Source organism: Dryobates pubescens, chromosome 10, assembly GCF_014839835.1.
Source record: "Dryobates pubescens isolate bDryPub1 chromosome 10, bDryPub1.pri, whole genome shotgun sequence".
NCBI lineage: Eukaryota > Metazoa > Chordata > Aves > Piciformes > Picidae > Dryobates > Dryobates pubescens.
In genome coordinates, this window is record NC_071621.1 from 34,775,726 (window position 1) to 34,795,838 (window position 20,113).

Genomic DNA, 20,113 nt, shown 5'->3' on the forward strand with positions numbered 1-20,113 from the left:
TGTAGCAAGTGTAATTCAGGCCGCCCCTAGGAAGCAAAGATTTAGCCACCCAGCCGTATGTTATGAATAACTTTGTTTTGCTAGCAGGTGCTGGGGATTTTTTCCATACAACACCAATTTTTGCCAAGTATCAGTTCAGCAGCAAATGCTTCCACTTGTGAGCAGGAGTCAGGCGTCATTTGTCTTCCCGGGGAGCGGGTGCAAAGGGTCTGTCGGAGTATCCCTTCCCCCTCGAGGATGAAACGTGGCTGGGGAAAGGATGGGGGGGTGGGGAGAAGGGAGGAATAATTTGCCGCCATGTGAGATCTGTCAAAAGGGAATTCCTGGGAGCCACCTTACAGGGATTTGAGCTTGTCCCTTGGTGGTCTGCCCCCAGGGAAACAAAGGCTGCTATCCAGTTTTCATGCTTTGTGCATTTCCAATCCCTCCAGGCTCCTGCTTCTTAATCACTGTAAAAAGGGGAAGCTTCAGGGGCAGTTTAAAAATGAGCCAGTTATTTTCATGGGAGCTAGATGCTTCCTTATGAAGCACAATCAAGGATAATATTTCCTGCACATTTGGCTTCCTTCACCCTCCCACCCCTCTTAAGTTTATCTCATAATTCTACTTTGACCCCCATCCAAGGAGCCCTGGCTTGAAAGCTTGCCAGTGTTAAATATCCAGGACTGGTGACCCTGGCTTGAAAGCTCTTTCTAGGTACAATGCCAGTGTTAAATATCCAGGACTGCTGAGTCCCACTCCTACCATTGCTGGTCTTTCCCAGGCTCTCCCTTCACCCTGTGTTAATTTGGATCCCCCTCAAACAGCCAGTTTTCTCCTGAGCTGCACCTCTGAACCTCAGGGACAAGGGCTCTACTCATGTACTTGGAGGACTGCTGGGGATTGGAAGGCAGGGTCACATCCTGCCATGCAGCACCTTTCAGCTGCATGTATTAGAACTGGAGTGGTGACTCAACTGGGCCTTTAGCAAAACTTACCTCTACTACAATGCAAGTAACAAACACAGCTGAGACCAGAGAGCCTTTTGTACAAAACTCTAGAGCAATCTGACCTCTGCTTTTCATAATGCCAGGTGAAACTCAGTAATGGAGTAAGTACTGTGAGAGCCACAGCACCAAAGCAAAGGTGGTGTCCCTGCAGCTGAAAAAGCATCTTCCATCTTTCCAATGCAAAGCTAAGTTGCTAACTTGCACTCTCTTCCACAGCAGTTTTTCTGCAAACCCACTCCTGCTAGCGCTGGTTGCTGCTGCCAGTCTGCACATGCTCTTTCTGACAGCTCACCCAGGCTTGTGTAAACTATTTGGATATAGTTTATAGTAAGAAAGAAATCTACAAGATTTACAACTACTGTTTCCAGGGCCATAATAGGTATGTAGGTGTAATGACTGAGGCAAGCTCTTACTCTCAGAGTTAAAAAATACTATATATCTCCACCAGACACTCTGTGTGTGGAGGCAGGGCAGCTCAAATGGTCCAGAGATTATGTTCAGGCAAAGGGAGGGTGGCTGGAAAAGATGAATATGCAAAAGCTTCTTCCCACAGCTCCCTGCAAAATCCACAACATAAAATGGAGAGCAGGGGGGGGGGAAATGGCAGGTTGGACTAGATGAGTTTTAAAGGTCCCTTTCAACCCAAACTATTCCATAATTCAATGATTATGAGATGTCATGACAAAATGATGACAGTTCAGTAAGGATTTTACAAAGGGACTGCAGGATAAAACATTTCACTCCACACCGGACCTTGGGCACAAGCTCAGATCCAGGTTTGTTTCAAAATGACTTGCTGAGGTGTCAGTGAGACTGTTTCCTGCAGTGGCACTTAATGCTCAAAAGGCAAGTATGGATAGAATCAGTAGGAACAAGAAGGTACAGTCAGGAGAGGCATGAGCAGATAAAAGACATGGGACTTGGAGAATGAGGAAGGATGGTGAGCAGCATTAAGTGCCATGTCCCTCTAACAAGCACCATGCCATTTACTATGCACAGAGGCAGAGGCATGTTCTTGCCCACGACATGCCAGGCTTGTCTAAAAATTCAGCCTGGGTTAGTCCAGTTTCTGCCCTTATTTGATGGTGTTTAGTCCATGCAGGAGTAGCCCCCAAATGACCTGAAAAATTGGCATTGCCTGAAAAATACAGGAAAAAGTCTCAGAAGAAGACACGCAGGTGCCATTAAATATATATATATATATTCATATATATAAAACATAACTACTTGAGAAGTACCTAAATCTTAGGAATCTAGAGGGGAAAAAACATGTCTTTCTTGAAGCTAGGAACTGCATTACCAACTTTGCAATGCCATTTCTCTTTGACACGGCTGTGACACGGCAAAGAGAAATGGCAGAGATCATGCTTGCAGTGCAAGGAGCAAATATTTTGATTGAGAGTCTCAACAAGTTTGAGATTTGAGATTGAAACCTAGATTTAGCATGGAACATTTTGCTTTCAACAGGGCAGGAATCTGCGGGGTGCTGGCACCTGCTGCTGTGCCACAGGCATAACACAGACCTGTTTCCACTTCTGGAGCAGCTTGGAGACAACCCCACTTGTCTGCCACCAACTGGAGATGTCTACATGGGTCTGAGTTCTAGGCACTGCAGAGTAACCTACTTTCTGAAAGACGACTCCCAAAACACAGCCCTTTGATGAAGCAGACTTTGAAAACTTGGACCAACTCTAAGCCCAAAACTGTTCAAAAAAAAGAAAAGCAAAGCAAAAAAGTGGACAGAAAGATGACCATTGCTAAATACAGCAACCACTATCTAAATCTTCTCGTGCAAAAAGTCAGAAAGGTTGTCCTTTGCTCAAACAGGTAGTTTAGAGAAATGGCTCCTTCCATCACCTGTTAAAACTGCATCCAGCTCAGGCCATGCAAATTACTTCACCTGCCTAAAGAAGAAACAAGGCACAGATACATCAAGTCAAACAACATCACAGTTTCTCTTAAGTGGAATCCACATTGCAGACATCATGTGAAAACCAGAAAGTAGATGGAGTCGGCCTTACATTGAACAAAGTGACACAACAGAAAGCCAGAAATTTCCTTTCCAGCCCATGTATTAAGGCCTGGCCACTGCAAGGCAGAGAACTTTCCATCCAAGCTGGCTTTGGACCACTAACTGCATCAGAAACATCTGAATCTACACCAGGTGCAGAATCCAATTATTTTGAATGGGGTATTTTAACATACTACTTTCAATGCACATAAGAGAGTGCTGGTGGTGTTCAGACAGACCTGCCACATCTGCACAGAAGAACCTTAGGTACCACTTCTAGTAGCACCTCCACCAGGCACTCCCACCCCAGCGAGCAGCCACCACAGGAAAGGCACAGCTTCTGTACACTGAAACTCCCACCACATTCAAACAAGTTACCCATACTGAAACCACGCATGCTTCTTACCCCTCCCCAATGGCTGGCCCAGGCATAGATACTTGATACTACTTTTTAGCTAACCAGATATTAACTCAAACCACTACAGCTTCAGCTTTCCAACCCAGCCAGTTCAGTCGCTGTGGCTGGGAGTCCCTCAAAGCCTGCTGCATGGCTGGAAAGGTCCAACCTTGCAGGCACAGTCCAATTAAAAACTCCACAGAGCAGAGATCACTATTTAAAGCTGAACTGTTTGCTTTTGTTTATTTATAGCAAAACCATTAATTGCTAATCACATATTTGTTTGCTGGAAAACCAACGCTCCAAAACAAACACCAAGTTTGAAGACCACTGCCAGAACACTGAAGGCTATCAGGCACAGCGCTAGAAATGTAAATCAGATACATCAAAACACATCAGGATTTCAACTGGGGGAACAAACAAGCCATTATTTCTGTGCCAGAAAAGAGGTTACCCATAAGCCATCAGTTAGCTGCACAGGCATCTACAGCCCACCAGTTATTTCTGTCCTGCAGAATGACAGACACCACTGCAGTGTATCTGGTGATAATAGCTTCATGGCAATCAGCATATGCTACAGTAAACGAGGTATGTCTTAATCCAGAGTTTTGACAGTAACCTTGGAAAAGGGCCTCTTAAGTATTTGGCATTAGTGGCAGAAGCTCAGAAAGAGGATCATTTCATTTATGAGCCAGTCATATGTCAAAATCATAGAAAACAAAACACAACAAAAAAACCCCACAACCATTATCAAGTTGCAGGATTTTTTAGCCTTCTTCCCTAAGAGAGATCCATGATTCCCTTGGGAGAAACATGTTCCCTCAAGTATCTACAGGAGTCACAGGTGGCAAATGAAAGAAAACAGCCTTACAGGGCTACGATCAACCCTTTCCTTGGGAAAGGCATTTTAAGCAAGCACAGCAGCCCAGGCTGCATGGGAAGCCTCACCACCAGCCACACTGGCAAGCAGTAATAATTCCACAGTAGACTTTTATCTACCTCCTGAAATCTTCACTTGTAAAGGACTTCCCTGAAGCACCCACATATACTGGCTGTCAGAAGCGTTCAACTACACCTGCCCTGATAGTGCTGCCCTTGAGTTTCCTGATTTTCATGCACATTTCAACAACAGGTAAGTGCACACATGCAGCCCACTTCCAGATTAGGAAACAGATACAGCAGCTCAAGCCCCCTGCCCCAGGCCCCATAGGAGACACCCCCCCCTCTTCCAACTGTCAGCTCTCACTGTCTCACTATGCTGCCTTCTGTACCTGCACAATTTAGGGCACAAAGGTTTCCCCTACAGAGCAATGGTCACCAGCATTAGTGGCCTAAATTTTCAAAACAGAGAGTCATAAAGTTATGATTCTCCCTCAGCTTAAAACCATTCCCCCTTGTCCTGTCACTAGACACCCTTATGAGAGTCCTTCTTCAGCCTTCCTGTAGGTTCCCTTCAGGTACTGGGAGGCAGCTATAAGGTCTCCCCAGAGACTTATGTATCCTAAAATCCAAAGTCCAAGGAGGTTTGAAAGACCACAAAAGCATATATTTTTCTTTTGTGACATGCAAAATTATTGCTCCTGAACAGACATTCCCCAAGTGCATGTAAGTGCAGTCTTTGCAGCAAGTGGAGCAGGCAGACTCGCTGCATGCCACGGAGGTCACAGTATCACTAAGGTTGGAAGAGACCTCGAGGATCATCGAGTCCAACCTGTCACCACAGACCTCATGACTAGACCATGGCACCAAGTGCCACGTCTAATCTCCTCTTGAACACCTCCAGGGATGGTGACTCCACCACCTCCCTGGGCAGCTCATTCCAATGACGAACGACTCGCTCAGTGAAGAACTTTCTCCTCACCTCGAGTCTAAACCTCCCCTGGCACAGCTTGAGACTGTGTCCTCTTGTTCTGGTGCTGGTTGCCTGGGAGAAGAGACCAACCTCTTCCTGGCTACAACCACCCTTCAGGTAGTTGTAGAGGGCAATGAGATCACCCCTGAGCCTCCTCTTCTCCAGGCTAAACAATCCCAGCTCCCTCCCATGCAGGAGCAGTGATGGGCTGCAACACCCAACGCATCCCCCTGCCACACTGTAACAGTCTGGGCACCACAGCCTGATGCTCCTAACAACTGATTTGCAAGAGTGGCAGACACTCTGCACAATCAAACCAGATAATATCCAGGCACAACCATTTCATGCCACAGCTTGGTGACCGCTTTGCAGAAGGATAAGGCACGGTGGCCACCAAAGCAGCTGTCCCAGACTCACCCCTTTTATTTTTTTCCTCTTTTCTTTTCTGTATTTTTTTTGTTGTTGATTTTGTTCACGCTAGGGACTGAGCTTCCCTCTTGCAAAATGCCTGTGAACAAAAGGGAGGGAGGGAGGGAGATGGGAACGGGTGCCTGGGGCAGGCGGGAGGGATCTTTTCCATGTCCATGGCAGCTTAAACTGTTTGTCAAACAACAGCCGGAGTTGAGGCAACCAAGATGGTGTGTAAAGACCAGAAAGTACCTTCGAGAAACATACTGAACACTATCAAAATACCCAAGTCTTAGATAGACACATGAAGTATTTAAATGCTTTCACACCCATAACAAATTTTGTTTACTGCCCAGCATTTAAACAGCTTTTTCTTTTCTATTGTAAGATTGTTCCCAAACAGTGTGAATTTGATGTTGCAATGAATAGTAGCACTTCAACTCCTATTTACAACCCATTCAGCAACACAATTCCACAAATAGCACAGAGGATTTCCACACTTTATGAAGTAAAACCTGCTCTTGGCTCAAAAGAAGTTGTGCAAATTAGCTGACAAAAATCACTTTCTTTTGTTTTTCCCCCTCTGATACTGAAAATTAAACAGAATAGAGAATTACTGGCCAAGCACTATGAAAAACTTTATTCAAACTATTAGCACTAGCGAACGTTGTTAACGTCCCTCGTGTAATGACATGCAAAATGGTCAGTATCCAAGGAAACAGAGTAGTAATGAAGTTGAAGACTACTGTATAAATGCACCTTCTAAATCACCACCAAGAATGTCTATTCCTGGGGGACTGGCCAGTTTATTAGTGTGTGACACTCCGATCGCTTAGACATGCCACAGCTTAAAAACAAAAAGCTAACAAGCTACTTTTGCATAAAGGACCCTTTTGTCTGCTGTGTATGAACAGCCCCTTCTTAACAGCTAGTTACAGGGCTCCTCTGCAGAGTTGTAGCTTTCTCTAAGCCCATATTCACCTTTATGAGAGCTGTTCAGAAACCTGCAATGATGGGCACTAATTAAACTGCATAACCAGCAACAAATGAAGCAGAGATGCTGGGTTTTGCTCCAAGTTCTCAGCAAACTGAAATGTGCAACAGGAGAAGATACTGCAACTTCCAGAGCCCATTGGTCTGAAATCCATTTCATTAGCACCGAACACTAACACAAACTGACTTAAGTCCACATTATTAAAATTAATTTAGAAATTAATAATTCTGCTCTCATACCAAAAGCTCATTCTCAAGGATGCTTCCTAGGAAGACAGACAGGTCAGACAGTATGGAAGCAAACACAGAATTAACTCACGCTTTTTGGTGTTAGCACTCAGACCATCGTGCCAAATCCATAGTTTTTAAGCTCAGTTTCATCAAGCATTCATTTATTCCACTGACTTCTGTGGCAGCTTATTCCACCCAACAACCACTGAATATAAAGCAGTTCCAGCCAGGATCAACCACTTTGCGGATGAACTTTGGTATTTCTCCTTGCCACTATGTGTGACAGCTTCACAGGAGCACATACCTTAACATCTCTGCTTCTTCCATCTGATGCCCCTGTAATCTTTCTCTTGACCTTTACATTCCCTTTGGCTCATTCTTTTCCATGACTGTAACACCCTTTATATAAGCAGATAGCCTAAGCTACGCACAGCATTTCCAGCGTGGCCTCAGGCAGAGATGGCCAGGTGCTAGAATATTCGACTACTGGCTCCCGCCCGAAGCACACGCAGTCATACCACTTCGTCACGTTTTTAGATGCTCTCAGGCAGTGTGCTGGTTTGGTTAAAAACCCTCCATCATCTTCATGCTGCCTCCTCTTTTGTGCCCTCTCTCTTTGCTTTTCACAAAAGTTACACTTTTCCCAGCTGTAGACCTCATTGCCTCTATATGCAAATCCAAAGGCAACTTGTCTGCCCTTCTCTTTCCACCCACACTGCTTTGGGTGGCAGCAGGGGTTGCATGTTGGAAAAAAACATTCACTTCTTCAGTGAATTCTGCCACTTTTCTTACACCTCCCCTCTTCCAGATCAGCGTGGGGCTGATCTTCACTTCTCACCACCACAAACAGCTTCATCTCACAAAACACCTCGCTGCTTTGTCTCGTGCTTTCTCCTCTCGAGCTCTGAAGCTCACTTTCACACACCACAGTGACTGATCTTGCCCAATTAACCTTTTTAGCTGGGTCCTATGCTTAACATATTTTATTTTTTTTTTAAAGGCTATAGAAATCAGGGCCACAGCTTTCTCTCACTGCTCCTATTATCTCTCTCTTTGTCAATACACCCCAGCTGTAGAACATTCTAATGGCAATTTATGCATTGTATCAGTAGATCTGCAAACCTGGCTTTTAGTGCCATAACTTTTTGATGCTTCCCTAGATCTCTCTTTAGATCACTTTCTTCACATCCATTCTATGATTTCATAAACAAATTGGATTGGCTAAAAATTGTATTTTGTAAAGGCATTGTCCTGTACTCCTGTACTTAAAGTGGAGAAGCAAGTGGACTTTCTTAGTCCCATTCCATTTTTCTCTATTGCCAGCTCACCCACTTCACCAACATTGTTGGGTTTGTGGCTTTTGTGCCTATGACCAACAGTGATCACAGTAGTAATCTTCAGAGCATCCACCTTCTCTCAAAAGTCACATTAGCAATGGAATTACTAGGAGCATTACATCAAAGAAGTCAAAACTCAGTAATGGTCAAAATCTGTCAGCGCTGTGAGAGCCAGCGCATCTTAGTCAAGCACTTTCTGCTTAACACAGCATGATACTCAGAAGTCACAATTCCAACCAAAGCTGGTTAATTCAGAAAACACAAGCCTGTAAGTGTAAAGGAACATTTAAATAACCTTCCAAGATGCTGCTGCTTATGCAGACTCACCAGCAAGGAAAGTTTGAGGGTATCTGGACTAATTTTGTCTCTAAAAGGCAAGTGCTGGATGCAGAACTGCAAATATTAACTGTCTCCACAAAGTCCATCTCCAAAAGGGTAGGTCTCCTAGCCAAGTAACCAGCAGCCTCATTTCTGGAAGCACAAGACACCTCTAACTCCATCCATGAGCAGTTAGGACAGTTGAGCTCTACAGCTGTCTTTGTTTCACTGTCTGTGGTTCATGCATATCTGCCTGTCATTAATGTCGTGAGGTTTAATTAGTTTTGGTCTGTGAAACACACTGAGATCCCCCAGAAAAGCTATATATGCATTCACAGTAGGATCCCTGCAAGATAATTTTCTTGGCATCCCCAGAGTAACCAGCACAAGCAGGCAGAGGACAACTACAAAGACAAAGTACTTGAAGCACCAAGCTGTCTGCAATCCCAACCTGTATGGAAGATCAAAAGTTTCAGGAGTAGCCTTTTGGTCCAACACATGCTGAAACCGATGTGGGAAACACCAGCAGGTTTACAGAAGAGTACTGGGAAAACAAACCATTCTCATCAGCATCTTTCAGCAAAAAAATGGAAGTAAAAAGGAAAACACACCTTGAAATGGAAATAATAGGTGAAAAAAATGCAAATCGAGGCAAACAAAAGCATCACATGAGTTTTTAAAAATCCCTCAGACAGCTTAAAGTTGCCCAGACTTCTGTATTCATTAATTGCTCGGGACACAGATTTATTTAGTTATGGCTCAGAAAAGAATTCCCAGCTCGGAGGCTTTCCAAAGAACAAACCTCCCCAGTTCTGCATGGCCAACTCGCCCTGCCGTTTCTTATTCTGATGCTAATGCAGTTCAAACAACCCAGCCCTGCATTTTTTATCTATGCAATAAGCCTATCTTTAGGTCACTTGGTTGTGTCAGTTTAAATCACAACATTCCCATAGAGAAAAATCTGATAATTTTATTTGCTTTTGGAGAGGGAGAAGGGAGAAAGGAAAAAGTTCATTGTGAAAATGGTTTTTGGTGGGTTTTTGTTTGGTTGGTTAGGATGTTTTCTGTAATTTGTGCTGCCCAATTCTAGGCTCATTGAAATCTACATGAGTTTAAACAGCAGCTGAACCAAGGGAAATAACACATTTTAATTAAGACTTGCACAGCTACCTTCAGGACAGGACACCCTGAAAGCATCTCACCATGCTTAGGCATATCACACTATATAACTATATGTAACATTAGGTTTTATCCAAAGTCTGCTGGAATAAATGCTGAGCTCTCACTGTTCTCTGTAGGCTTCAGATCTTTGTTGTAGAATAAGCCTGGATTTTGCCACTTTGGCTTCCACAAGCATCCACACAGGGATATTCACAGGGCTTCTTGCAAGAGGGAAAGAAAACCCACGAAGCTGAAGTCATCCATGAAAGGTACTGGATTTATTCCAGATGTGGAACTGTTTTTAATTGATCTGGAAGCATTTGAAGTACTTGCTCATTAAATATGCTTTGCATTTCACACATGCATGTAAGAGAGCAAGAAACCCCCAAACTGAAGCCACAAGCATAATGTCTTTTTAATAGAGTCTGACAAAACTTTTAGGGAAATTAGGCTCACGTGAAGACAAGAATTGCAGTACAGCCATAACCACACCAGTATCCAAAGCCAGTGGTTCCTGTGCTGCACATCCCCAGGGAACCTCACCTTGACCTGGAGGACATACTGGTTGGAAACTCTCCCACTCCCACTCAGCCCTGCCTATCTCTGCACAAAATACTTCCCAGTGTGCCCATCCCCATCACTCAGGGAGATACTTCAGGTTCAAGGTATCTGTCCTCTAGAGAAATACGAGACAATTTATGGTAAAGCCATGAGCCCAATCATCATTACTGATAAAAACTTTGCACAGGAACATGCATCATTCAAGAAGCCAAGAAGGCAGGAAAGACACTTCCTTCAACTTTTGAGGTCTTCAGCCAACGCCTCCCAGCCACCTGTCACCATTCAACTCCAGTGAAAGCAATCTGTGAGCGTACCACAGTCATCTACAGACATGAGAAGCAAACAAAAATCTTACACACTCCAGGTTTTGTCAAGTTTACAGCAAAAAGCTCCACCACAGATACACGAGAGTGAATGTGGACACTAGCACCAAGGCTGGGCCCGCTCCCATCCACACCAGGCAAGGAAGTTGTGCTCAGAGACACTCAGGCAGGTCCACAGGCAGGAAACCACAGACCCTCCAGCACAAAGCATAGATACACTAAAGTTTGAAGGGGCCACTATTCACCCCAGAAGCGTGGTGTACCCTGAGGAAGAGGCCCTGAGTCAGCCCATGCTGCGCCCTGTGTGAGCACTGCTGGCTGCTCCCAGCATCCAGAGGGTCCAGCTTAGGTCGGCTATTTCCACTGCAGGCTACAAACCCCCATGTAAACACCATCGCCCCTGGTGCTCCCGTAGTAAGAGCCGCGAACACAACGCAGCTCTTGTCTCCCCTCTAGTGGCTGACCCGCCACAACCGCTTGCGTGGCTGCCGCCGCCGCTGCTGCTGCTGCTGCTGCTGCCAACGGCGCGAAGGGCTGGAGCGTGTCCCCTGGCAAAGCCACCACACGCTGAGCTTCTACGCCTCCACAGCTCGGGCTCAGTGCCACGGCCAGGCAGGGATGTTGTTGCACAGGGGAAATCCGTGAGGCAGAAATGAGCACATCTGGGCAGATGCACATTTCTTCTGTTTCCACAGCAGCCCAAGACTCCCAGCTGTGACACGGGGTGAGCAGAATCACCCTTCAGTGTGAAGAACCACAGCTAAGTTCAGAACACAAGTATTTTTTTCAGTTATTTCTCAGAGACCTGAGAGAATCAGGTACTTGGGAACTATGAAACTCTCAAACTTTTCCTGCCCAAAGACTAAGTTGTATATTGGACAACAATGGTCACCATGGGTCAAAATTAATTCTAATGGTCACCAGATAAGTCAGTTTCCCATTGATCTCTAATCAATTTTACCAACTGATACCAAATGGGGGGTGATGCCTTCTGTTGAAAACCATCACAAAAACATTGCAAAGCCCCTAAAACTTCACATTTCTTCACAAGTCATCTTCCTCTTTTCTTTTTTTCCCCCCCTCTTTAAAAAAACAAGCAGGAACATTCAAGTTTCTTTCCTTTGGTTGCCAGTGCTAAAATATGCTAACAGCATTAAGGCAAGGGACGACTTGCAGAGCTCACAATCTGTATTCAGCATAATTAGCAGATGCCAATTTAACTTATTACTGCTTCTTCCTTTCTATATTATAAAAAGGATGTCATTGAAAACCTGTTATCTAAATGACTGTTTTCTCAGTGCTGATAGAAAGCAACAATCATGGGAAAATAGAGTCACAGAGCAAGTGTTAGGAAATATCTGGTTCTGAAATGACATTATAAACAGCTACAGTAAAGAGAGAAATTAATGCTTGCAGTCAGGACATTTCTCTCTTCCTTCACACTTTGCATTTTCAGACTGTTTTTAAACTAATTACATATTTGGTGGCATTCCTACTTAAATAAGCAATGCAACATGCAAGGTAAAGTGATACTATTAAATGAGGTTGCTCAACTGTCTCAGCCACTGATCATTTCAAAGCATGAGAAATGAACACACTTAAGATGCATATTCTATGCAGAGAACTAACAGCTAAGAAGTAAGAACACAAATACCTGCAAAAGAAACCAAAGCAAACCCTAAAAATCAGCCTCTTCCAAAATGCCAAATAATGGACTGTGTCACAGCTAAGCAGACAGTTGCAGAGTGCACTTCTGCCTGCAGAGCTGAAACACATTTTATAAAACAAAGCCCTCTTGAACTAAGAAGCTGTTGAAAGATGCATCCAGCACACACACAAAAACGCAGTGCACAACAAGGTTGTGGATTTAACAGGTTTCTAACACACAAACAATATATTGATCCAGCTCAGCTATCATTTGCTGCTGCTTCTGCTTGGTGAAGATGCCTTCCCAGTAACATTTCTGCATATTACAATGCACTGCAAAGAAATGTTTGAATAAACTATCTTCTGACTCTCTGGGCTAAGTTGGGAAGCCTTGTAAGGCTATGCTTCTCTGCAGCTTTAATCGATTTCAGCTATAACTTCATTTGCTACGCCTAACAGACAGTGTAAACTTCACCCTTCCCAAGAATTAAGGGAAAAAAAAAATACCACTTCATACTCTCCCATAAGCAGTGTACGTAAAGCACAAAACAGAACCGCTGCACACATATCCCCAGTTAAATTGGTCTCTGTGGAAACTAATAACTTTCCACAGTATGCACTGTAATCCAAGTAATAATTTTAAACAGGCATAAGCTGCAGTGTGCTGAACTAAGGCATTCTTACCTTGCAAAGAGTGCTTGAAGACATTTAGTTACAGTAAGAGAGGAGAACGTGCATGTTGCCAAGTATTTCCCATGTAAAGGGGATACGCTTTATCCCACACATGCGCGCGCACGCACACACAAACTGGGTGCGTGTGCTTCCTAGGTAGAGAAAGAGGACCAGGAAAGATCAGCAGCAGTGATAATGCCCCAGCTTTATGTCTCAATCAGCGGCCGAGTAAAACTGGAGGCACCGTTTTGAGATGAAAAGGGAAACAATGCTGAGAAACAAGGTAATTTCCTCCTCGGGATGCAAAGAGCTTTGCTTGGGTGACCTATAATACCTCAACACAAAAATCTTCATAGCCCACCTCCCTCCTGAGCCAGTCAGTTGCACATGCCAAATGATGCTGCACAAACAATGCACAAAGACTTTGAAAAAGTAAAGAAATAAAGGATCCCTTACCTTTTGGTCAGAATAAGTGACAGATAACAGGCATGAGAAACTCACTTGGCACAGTTGCTGTACGTATTTCTCTGTGGACTTCTCTTTAGTGGTCCCAAAAGCACTGAACATAAAAAAAACTCCATCCTGCCTGCTTCATTCTTCAGCAAGAGAGATGCACGCTGTCACGGTAACGTGAAAAAGCAAAAAAGAACTACAGAGCTCAGTTTTTAAAGCCTTTGTGCTTATAGGGAAGGAAAAGAGGGAGTGGGTAAAAGAAGGAACAAGAGCAAACACTTTTTCTAGGAGAAATCTGGTCTTGGCTGTAGAAGTAACCACAGCACAGAACCATCCAGTTTGAATTTCCCTGTTTGAAAGCTCCTTGGGAAAAAAAAAATATTAAAAGAAAATAAAATCAGTCTTTAGGGGAAAAAAAAAATCAAATGCATGGATGGGGGAAGGGAGAGGAGGAGGGTACTGCTCCTATGTGACATACATATGGAATGAGCATTAGAACAATGCTGACAGGACAGCTAAGCAACTGCACTCTGGGGCAGCAGTTTTCAAAGCAGAGCTTTTGCAGCTTTGCAGAAAGGAGAAGAAAACAATAATAATAAAAAAAGCCTCCCGCAAAGGGGAAAGGAAAAAAAAAAATAGAAGAGCAGAAATGAAGAAAGGAAAATAACAGGCAAGAAAGGAGATGTTAATGCGAGAAGAACTAGCAGACTTTACAAAAAAACAATGAGTTGCCTAATTTCTGCAAGGGAGGCGGGTGGGAAACACGGCGACTGCTTTCCAGCGATGCAAGCAGAAGCCTTGATGTCTAGTGCACTTACATTTTATGCGGCGCACAGTGGGTCCCCTCCTCCCTGCCTGCCTCCCTTCCTCCCTCCCTCCTTCCTCCCCTCCCTCCCTCCGCCCTCCCTGCCTAGGAAGCTCTCCCTCCCAGGGGACAAGAATTCCAGTGGACCCAATTAACACTGTACTTTGCTGGCTCCTTGGTATGATCGATATTAAATAAGCCGAGTTTTAGCAGCTCTGAAAAATAAAGCAGCCATGTAATGTGTGGCTGATGGAGACTGTGTTTTTTTCCCCCCTTACCTCCCCCAGCCTCAAAACGATCCAACGCTGATGGGGGGGGGGGGTGGGGGTGGGGGGGTGGGAACAATAAAAAAAATCCCATGTGCCAGCACTAAGAACTCAAGCTGCATCAGATATTTGTAAGAAACTTGATAGAAGCTGAACATCAGTTGCTCATTTCACTAGCTGCAACGGTACTTTTAATAAAGTGGATTTACAAATCAATGGAAGGAATCCAAAGGTTCACAAACAGGCTCTTTCATCAGGTCCACTGCCTGACCATACAGGAAGTTTGCTGAAGGGGTCTGGGGGCTGCTTCGCCAGCACACTTGTTTTCAATGGGCTCCCAACAACATGACTTGTTTGGTTTGGTGAAAGAAACGCAGTAAGAGGTTCAATGCTTTAAGGGAATGCAGCCCAGTGTGTTTACTGCTTCATGCCCGCAGCACGTGCGAGCAGGCATCCTACAAATTGCAAATTATTTTAATTTGAAGGGGAAAGTGGTTGGGAGGCAGTCACCTTCTTTGGTCCTGTTTTGCCTGATCTATCAATCACAGATTGCCATGTAAAAACAATCTACTACAGGCTCTCTCTATAGAGGAAAAGCAATTACTAGCATTAACTCTTGCCACTGCAAATTAATGCAATGCAGTCCACAACTGATGGAGTCTGCCTGCCAGCCATTAATCTAAGAATAAATGGGCGGTTTGCTTCAATCCAACTGGTCTGAAATTCTCAGGTTAAGATCTCCCCTACCCTTTTCCATATTTCTATTGGTACTTGTGAAACTCAGTGGAAAGGAAAGCAAGCCCTATATATTTGCTGGGGCTAGCATAATTCGAAGCTAACAATACCCACCAGTGAACTTGCCTACACATACAGGATTTCACAACCAGTATATGCTTTTCCTTTTTTGTTTCTGGGGTTGACATGATCTTCAAACCAAACCAAGTAACACTGCACTCAGCAATATCCTCGACTGAACAGCTGGGTTGACCAGCGACTTGAATCCATCTTGTTAAATTAATGTGAGACTGCATTTCCATACGAATAAGATCAATTAAAAATACTCATAAAACCATGCTACCAAAAGGCAGCGAAGAGTTAATTAACTAAAAATGTCCCCAATTAAATAGTGCAAAGGTTATCATTCTCCTAGGTGAGGAAAGGGGAAAAATAACCCACAACAGTAGGACAAAACTCTAATTAGTGACTACTGGTAGTTGGTCTACATGCCACACTGTTTGTCACAGATTCATTAGGATGCCTGGTAACATCCTTCACAGTTAGATAAACGTGGAGTATGTAGAAATTCCAAGCAGTGGTCAACAGATAGCACGAACAAAAGGTTTATTTACATGGGAAGATCCAAAAGAACACAGGTACATCTTTCTGGAGCTGCAGTAATTCCAGCCTCCTGTACTCATGATAAAGATGCTGCACTTTGCATTTATTGCCTTCAAAAGCATAATCTAGCTGACATTATTTTTAGGTTGCAAAAAGGGTCAGGGAAGAAATACCCTTGAGCAATATGGCACTCAGCAGGGCAGCGATGGGTTGCAATTTGAATGAGAAGAAAACACCCAAAAAAATAATCATAGGTAATCACAGAAAATGCTGCAGAACTTCAGGCTTCATATTCATTACTGACCTAGCATCACAGCATGGTAAACATACTGGATTAGAAATGAGATGCAGAGATGGCTGATAATACCTGCCTGATGGTCCAGAGACTGTAACATTACGTTCCTCTCTCAGCCCTCTAAATTAGTGGGCAATGTCAGTTGGTAGGAGTGTCCCTGAAAGTGGCCTCAACCTTGTACAGAACGCTTCTCTCTGTAAAGGGGATCAAAGCACTTGGCAAAGGCTTTGGAATCCCATTTGAGTGAAAGAACATATACATTCCTTCTGCTACAGAAAGCTTAACCACCTTCCATGAAAGCATGAGACACAAAGCCAAGTTTCAGCCAGGATAGCTGAAGAAACTCTTGCAAAAAAGGGAAACCTCCTTGAAGGGCATCTGGCAATAGGGCCTCTTCCCTGAAACTACAGTCGTGAACTGCTGAAGACTTCAAGGCCAGCCTGACAGAAGGCACAGAAAACTCAGCATAGTGATCAAACTATTCACAAGAGAAAAACATTGCAATAAGGAGAGAATCCACTGACCATACCCAGGCTGAAGTGGTTCAGCGAGAAGCTGTATTTTGGGAAAGGTTGAGGTTTAGAGATGTAGAGAGGATTGTGAGTGCTCCTGGAACCCATGAATGAGCCATCAGTCTATCTGTCATCTCAACACTCCTAACCACTAGGAAAGTCTTTATTATCACTGTTTTAGAGCTGATGATTTGAACAGTGAAAGCCTAAACTGCCTCCCCAAGGAGATGCAAGAAGTGCTAGAGAATAGCAGGGAACGGATTCTAGGCTTTTCAAGTCCCTTAACTGCAAAGACTGTTCTTGTTTCAAACACAAGCAACTGAATTTGACATATTTTGAAAGTCAAACTGTTTGTTCTGTAAAAAAATAAATATCAGCATCATTCTAGTCTACTTCTAAGAATGAATCAAAGTGCAGTCCATGGTATTTTGGCTGGTGAGAAGCCTCAAGTTTGTGGTGAGAGGCCTTGAGCACAAGCACTATGAGGAGAGGCTGAGGGAGCTGGGGTTGATTAGCCTGGAGAAGAGGAGGCTCAGGGGAGACGTTATTGCTCTCTACAACTACCTGAAGGGAGGTTGTAGCCACGTGGGGGTTGGTCTCTTCTCCCAGGCAACCAGCACCAGAACCACAGGACACAGCCTCAAGCTGTGCCAGGGGAAGTTTAGGCTGGAGGTGAAGAGAAAGTTCTTCACAGAAGGAGTTGTTAGCCATTGGAATGTGCTGCCCAGGGAGGTGGTGGAGTCACCATCCCTGGAGGTGTTCAAAAGGGGATTGGATGTGGCACTTGAAGCCATGATTTAGTAGTCATGAGGTGTTGGGTGACAGGTTGGACTTGATGATCTCTGAGATCTTTTCCAATCTTACCGATTGTGCGATTCTGATTCTATGATTTAAGGAGCTCCTGTACTGCTTAAGGAATCCACATGTGTATATGCTGACAAGGCTTATTCCAGATAAAAATGCATAGTTCACATTATTTTACTAGAAAGTAATTTAAATAGTATTCCACAATTAGAATTACAGTCCCAGTTTGGTGAGAAATTTCAAACCAGTAAGGAATTGTGTGGAAGCACACCTCTTATGTGTGAAGAGAAATGGAGAGCAAGCATTTCTCAAAATAATGAAGTATGCCAGTATCAGCCCAGGTTATCACTTAATGCCTGTCACAGTGGAGATCCCAGTCCCTAGCTGCCAACAGAACAACCCTTGCTGTTGCTGGAGGCAGGGAAAGAGGGATGTGTTGCCTCCCCTGCTGTGGGCAAGAGACTCCCACAAAGGGTCTCCCATGCACAGACACCTTGGTGAGCTGCCTATGCTGCTCTACCACAAGAGCCCTTGAACATCCTACTCACCAGAAAAGCTTCTCAGAGATCAGCATCACCCAGCATATAGACCTACCTGTCAGAGCTGGGGCCCTGATGATACCAAAAACATATCCACAGAAAGGCACAGTTTTAGATTCATATAATTTGGAGGAAGAACACATGCTTGCATTGTTCTCAGAATTTGCATTATTCACATGAAAGCCAGCTCTGCAGGAACTGTAGAGTACCTAACAGAAGTCCAAGCTGGAATGATGCATCAAAGAAAAAGACTTGTTGCCAAAATAGGAAGAAGTCAGTATTTCCCACCTGAGGGCAGGAGCTAATGACTGTTAATGGGGCAAAGGAAAGACTACGGAGATTTCTTTTCTCCCGTCTCCTTCTAAAACTATTATATTGTGAAGTGTCAGCATTTACAGCTCTCTCTGGAGAACCATAATCTCTCTGGGTGCTCTTCAAGAACCTATGACCGAAATTGCAAACACAGGAGATTAGTTATGTAAAGATACATGGTGTAACACTATGTGTAACAGCTAATCCACTTTATTACAGGCATCATCAACTCTGTTCATTATCTAAAACTCCCAATTCAACCCTTCTCAGAGACTACAGCCTTTGGCACTATTTAAAGTTGCTTACATTTTCTAATATCCTCATTTTGATTATTAAAAGGCAAATAAATTGGTAGGGTTTTCTCCCTTCCTTTATGTTGCTGTTTGCACAGAATCACAAAATTAACCAGGTTGGAAGAGACCTTTGAGATCATCAAGTCCAACCTATCACCCAACACTATCTAATCAACTAAGCCATGACACTAAGTGCCTCATCCAGTCTCTTTTAAAACACTTCCAGTGATGGTGACTCCACCACCTCCCTGGGCAGCACATTCCAATGGCAAATCTCTCTTTTTGCAAAGATTTGCTTCCTAACATCCAGCCTAAACTGCAAAATTGTTTTAGAACCATAGAATTGTTGGGGTTGGAAGGGACCTCAAGGATCATCCAGTTCCAACCGTCCTGCCACAGGCAGGGACACCTCACACTACACATCAGGTTGCCCAGAGCCACATCCAGCCTGGCCTTAAAAACTCCCAGGGATAAGACTTCTACCACCTCCCTGGGCAAACCATTCCAGTCTCTCACTGCCCTCATGGAGAACAATTTCTTCCTAACATCCAATCTGAATCTACACATTTCTATTTTTGTTCCATTCCCCCTAGCCCTATCATTCCCTGACACCTCAAAGTCCCTCACCTGCCCCATTTACCCCTTTTTTTCCCCTCAAATCCCAAAGCACCTGGGCTCTATTGGAGTCTCCTCCCACCCCAGCTGTGGTCACTTTGCCCTCCCCACCCACTCCCCTTTTTAATTCCCCCAGGAAGGGCAGCAGCCCTAAGCTGAGCCCATCTGGGCTGGAGGATCCTCCTCTCATCACTGGTGAGTGCCCCTGGTGCACACTGGGTGTTGGTGGTGGTGACAACAAAGGCCGGGGGGCCTGGTGGCCCCCCGGCTGTTAGGACCAGGATTGATGACTACTCCAATATCATCCACAGGTTCTAGCTGGGTCTCCTTACTGGGGCTGAGCTCATCTGGGTGCTATCTTGGCTGGTAAGGGTCTTGACCCTGGCTCTGGGATGGGTGCAAAAATGGTGGTGGTGGAGCTGGTTGTGTTATGGTGCCATTAAACCAAAATATTCCTAGGGCCCAATTCCCTGAGTTTGTAGGATCACAGGATGTTATGGGTTGGAAGAGACCTCTGAAGATCGTCGAGTCCAACCTCCCCTGCCAGAGCAGGACTGCAGAATATAACACAGGTTGCACAGGAACACATCCAGGTGAGTCTTGAAAGTCTCCAGAGAAGAAGACTCCACAACCTCTTTGTGGAGGCTGTTCCAGTGCTCTGTGACCCTCACAGTTAAGAAGTTCCTCCTTATGTTGAGGTGGAACCTCCTGTGCTGTAGTTCATATCCATTACCCCTCACCCTATCACAGGTTGCAGTGGTTTCATACAGTACAATAAATACTAGCCATTTAACTAAATAAACCCTACCTTCAAAACATTGATACTTAGAAACAGAAACAAGGGTGCACACATGCTGCTGTGGTCTCTGCTCAAGAATGTGGAAAAAAATGTCTGTGGCTATTTTAAATATTTACCAAATGAAGGGGGCATGTATCAGATAGCAGAGCTTTGGATTACACACCCTTTCCAGAGATGATGAT

General features: G+C 44.3%; 1 protein-coding gene across 7 annotated transcripts in view; it reads right to left on the minus strand.

The window, feature by feature from the left end:
• Positions 1-20,113, minus strand: part of FAT3 (FAT atypical cadherin 3) — a 475,061-nt gene that overhangs the window by 380,639 nt on the left and 74,309 nt on the right. The window contains exon 1 of one of the 7 annotated variants that reach the window (XM_054164875.1): positions 13,357-13,562. The exons of the other annotated variants lie outside the window; for them this stretch is intronic. The gene's annotated coding sequence lies outside the window, so the exon portion shown is untranslated. Of the gene's footprint in view, positions 1-13,356; positions 13,563-20,113 lie in introns of those variants that run through there. 7 annotated transcript variants of the gene reach the window in all.